Raw genomic sequence first — 4,570 nt, 5'->3', positions numbered from 1 at the left:
AATATAGTATGTGCTAGCAGCAATTTATTGGTCTTGCAAACTCTGTCATGCGATCTCCAGCTTGGTTTCTATCACCAAGACCATATTTTTCAACTACTGATCCTTCCTCTTTGTTTTCAACTTTTGCATTCCAATAGCATTTTGATAGCAAGTCTGACAAATTTGGGACTGAATATGGTGGTAGAATTATTCAATTTCTGCATCACCGGCTTTGGGTGGTTGGTGCATAAATTTGAACAATAGTTGTATTGATTGGTTCTCCTTGAAGGGAGCTAGATAGCATCCTAGCAAAGATAACATTGTACATTAAAATAGATCTTAAAATGTCCTTTTGATGATGAATGCAATGTTGTTTCTCTTGATTGTGTCATTTCCAGCAGAGTAAACCATAAGATTTTCTGTTTCAAAATGGTCAATATCAGTCCATTTCAGCTAACTAATGCTTACAATATCAATCTTTATGTATTCCATTTCATTTTTAATGACTTCCAATGTCCCTAGATTCATATTTCATACATCCCAAGTTTCAATTATTAATGACGATTTGAACTGTTTCTCCTCATTTTGAGTTGTGCCCCATCAGCAAATGAAGGTCCTGATGGCTATACTCGATTTGCATCATTATGGTCGACTTGCCTATGAAAAGTCAGCTCTTCCTCTTCCTCAGCCAGTATTTTGAGTACTTTCCAAGTTGAAGAGCTCATCTTCTGGCACACGTTCTGACAATGTTCTTCTGTTGTTCATGGGGGGTCTAGTAACTGACAGTATTGCTGCTATCCATAGGGTTTTCAATGGCTCATTCTTCCCATGCAGGTAGCCAATTCCTTCTTCATTGTCTGTTCTTTGTCTGGAAGCTCTTTGGGTAACCCTGCTGGTATATGAAATGCCAATCACATAGCTCCCAGTATCTCACAAAACAAAAGTCACCACAGTACCACAAAATGCCAGACAAGTGATGGACCTCTATTTTTAGTGAGGCGTGGCCTGGTGGGAGGAGTGGGCCCTTAGGTGGTTCTGATCCACTTACTGGAACAAATACTGTTAGTTCTTATTTCATAAATGTGAAATGCATAAAAGAGACACCCCCCCCAAATATCCTCCAATTCAGACTTTCTGCCTTTTAAAAGAGGATAACCCACTCTGATTCAAAGTCATTGAGGTGTTTTGTTTTCCCCTCCCTCTGAGGCTACAGAGACTAGACTAATCACAGCTGAGGTGGAGCGACTGAAATGACTTAAAGCACCAGCTAGACTGGCTGTCAGAAACAGCTACAGTCAACAGCTACAGACTGACAGAGCTGCTCAGCCAAGAGCTGAGGGTTCTCAACTCCCACTTCTACTGATGGGCACAGCCAGTGGCCTCTGGGAGTTGACTGGAACCCAGCAGCCAGCTGTGAGGAGCAAGCTAATTCATCTCAGCCTGGCCCAGGTCATCAAGTCACTGAAGGAGTATCGGGAAAGAGGGAAGAAATTTGGGGACCCACATTTGGCCACAGACAAAAGTTGTTCTGTGTTTAGACAGTAGTTCTGGGCCTGAGTTTGGGGCAGGTGTGATGGAGGAAAGTCGGCTCCCTCCCTGCATCTGGGAACAGATGGTGGGGCTGCCCTGGAAACAGCAGGCCAGTCAGCTGGAGCAAAAAAGGCTTGGCCTCTAAAGCCCTGGCAGGGCAGACTGAAGCTACCTGGACTGTTTTTTCTTAACCCAATGGCTCCTGCTACCCTCACCACCCCCAACTAGGTAAAAGGGAAGAAAGATGCATTTTCTTTACAGAGGCAACTTTCTAGAAAGGAGACCAGCCCACCAGCTGTGAAAGGTCCCCTTAAACCATTTTACTTTGAGCAGGAGGAAGAAATGTTGAGATTCCCAGAGCCACGTGGAATTGTGGATCCTCTAGTTTAGGTTCCAGTGATGCCAGATCGATTTTTCTAGAGAAAGTCAAAATTCCTGTTTTCTTAAAAACCTCCTGATTTTTTCAAAGGCGATTCAATAACATTGGATAGAAGCCAAGTAGGCCAAAGAGCCCTGATGGCACAGTGGGTTATGTGTTGGGCAGCTAACTAGAAGGTCAGTAGTTTGAAACCACCAGTCACACTGGGGGAGTGGGGGGTGGGGGATAGGGTGGGGGGCTGTGCAGAGATGAGACCTTCTAGTCCATATAGAATTTCAGCCTCAGAAACCCACAGGGGCAGTTCCGCTCGGTCTTACAGGGTCACTGTGAGTTGGAATCTTCTAGATGGCAGTGAATAAGCAGGCCAACCAGAGTCCACACAGGTCCTCATTTGGCCATGGGAGTCCCCAGTCTGTGACCCTCACAGAATCGACCTTTGTGTATCGATGTTAAAAGTGAGATCCAGAGAGGGGAGCGCCTGTCCCCTTGAGGAGCACCGAGTTGACTTTCCAGTCTCCAATCTGTAGCAGACATTCCCGGTGCTCCTTCTCTTCATTCCCAAATTCCTGATTCCGTGTACTCGCCTCAGTCACCAAGGGCCAGCTCTGAAGGTCCCTTTGCTGGTGCTGGCTGAATGTGCTGAGGAACATATGCCCCTGGGAACAGCCATGACCAGGCCCCTCACTCCTTGGATGGCAAAACTCTGAGAGGCGTGTGCTACACCTACCCCTGGAGACTTCCTAATTGATTAAGCAGCAGGTTCCCAGGTTTGTAATTGGATTCACAATCTATTTGTTATCGGTGGCCTTCCCTCCACTGGCTCACAATGCCACATCATTACCTGCATGCTCAGAGTTTCCTAAATAAGCTCATTGCCTTTAAGTCTTTGGCCAGGGTCTGCTTCAGTGAGAACCCAAACTAAGCCCAGGTCTGAATCGTTATGTGTCCTTCCTGCCATCCAGTTGATGCCGACTCATGGCAAATCTATAGGATAGGGTAGAACTGCACCTGAGAGTTTCTCTGACTGGAACTCTTTTTTTTTTTAACATTTTATTAGGGGCTCATACAACTCTTATTACAATCCATACATATACATACATCAATTGTATAAAGCATATCCGTACATTCTTTGCCCTAATCACTCTCAAAGCATTTGCTCTCCACTTAAGCCCTTTGCATCTGGTCCTCTTTTTTTTACCCTCTCTCCCGCTCCCCACTCCCTAATGAGTCCTTGATAATCCACAGATTGTTATTTTGTCATATCTTGCCCTATCCGGAGTCTCCCTCCCCCCCCTTCTCTGCCATCTGTCTCCCAGGGAGGAGGTTACATGTGGATCCTTGTAATCTGTTCCCCGTTTCCAACCCACTCACCCTCTACTCTCCCAGTATCGCCCCTCACACTCCTGGTCCTGAAGGTATCATCCACCCTGGATTCCCTGTGCCTCCAGCTCCTATATGTACCAGTGTACAACCGCTGCCCTATCCAGTCCTGCAAGGTAGAATACGGAGCATGGTAGTTGGGGGGAGGAAGCATCCAGGATCTGGGGGAAAGCTGTGTTTTTCATCGGTACTACATCGCACACTGACTGACCCATCTCCTCTCCTAAACCCCTCTGTGAGGGGATCTCCAGTGGCCAGCAAATGGGCTTTGGGTCTCCACTCTGCACTTCCCCCTTCATTCACTATTATGTGTATATATATATATCATATACCATATATTTTTCATAATGCCTTATACCTGGTCCCTTTGGCACCTTGTGATCGCACAGGCTGGTGTGCTTCTTCCATGTGGGCTTTTTTGCTTCTGAGCTAGATGGCCGCTTGTTCACCTTCAAGCCTTTAAGACCCCAGACACTATCTCTTTTGATAGCCGGGCACCGTCAGCATTCTTCGCCACATTTGCTTATGCACAAGTTTGTCTTTGGCAATCGTATCATGGAGGTGTGCAGCCAATGCTGTGATTTTTTTGTTTTTTGATGCCTGATACTGATCCCTTCGGGACCTCGTGATCACACAGGCTGGTGTGCTCTTCCATGTGGGCTTTGTTGCTTCTGAGCTAGATGGCCTCTTGTTTATCTTCAAGTCTTTAAGATCCCATACACTATCTCTTTTGATAGCCGGGCACCATCAGCTTTCTTCACCACATTTACTTGTTCACCAGCTTTGGCTTCAGCAGTTGTGTCTGGAGGATGAGCATTGTAGAGTGCCAATTTAATAAAAGAAAGTATTCATGCATTGAGGGAGTGCTTGAGTTAAGGCCCAAGGTCCTGCCGCCACCTTAATACTAAACCTATAAATATAGACACATAGATCTATTTCCCCATCCATATATATATTTGCATGCACATGTCTTTGTCTAGACCTCTATAAATGCACTTTGACTCCTAGCTCTTTCCTCCATCTCCCTTGACTTTCCTCCTGTCCCACTACCATGCTCCGTCCCCACCTGGGTTACAGCTATACCTCTTCTTTACGTAACCTTACCCTTGATCATTCCCTACCAGGCCTGCCACTTTCCCCTCACTACCATTTCGAGTCCCATGTTGTTCCCTTGTCCCTGTGTTTGTTAACACCACTTCCTTACCTCCCGCACCTCCCCCTATCCCAAGTGCCCCCGGAACTGTCGGTCCTGTTGTTTTTCCTCCAGATAGTTCATCCAGCCTCTCTTATTTAGACAGACCT

Source organism: Tenrec ecaudatus, unplaced genomic scaffold, assembly GCF_050624435.1.
Source record: "Tenrec ecaudatus isolate mTenEca1 unplaced genomic scaffold, mTenEca1.hap1 Scaffold_603, whole genome shotgun sequence".
In the NCBI taxonomy this organism is placed as follows: Eukaryota; Metazoa; Chordata; class Mammalia; order Afrosoricida; family Tenrecidae; genus Tenrec; species Tenrec ecaudatus.
The sequence above is the reverse complement of the archived record's forward strand: the minus strand, read 5'-3'. Positions refer to the sequence as shown.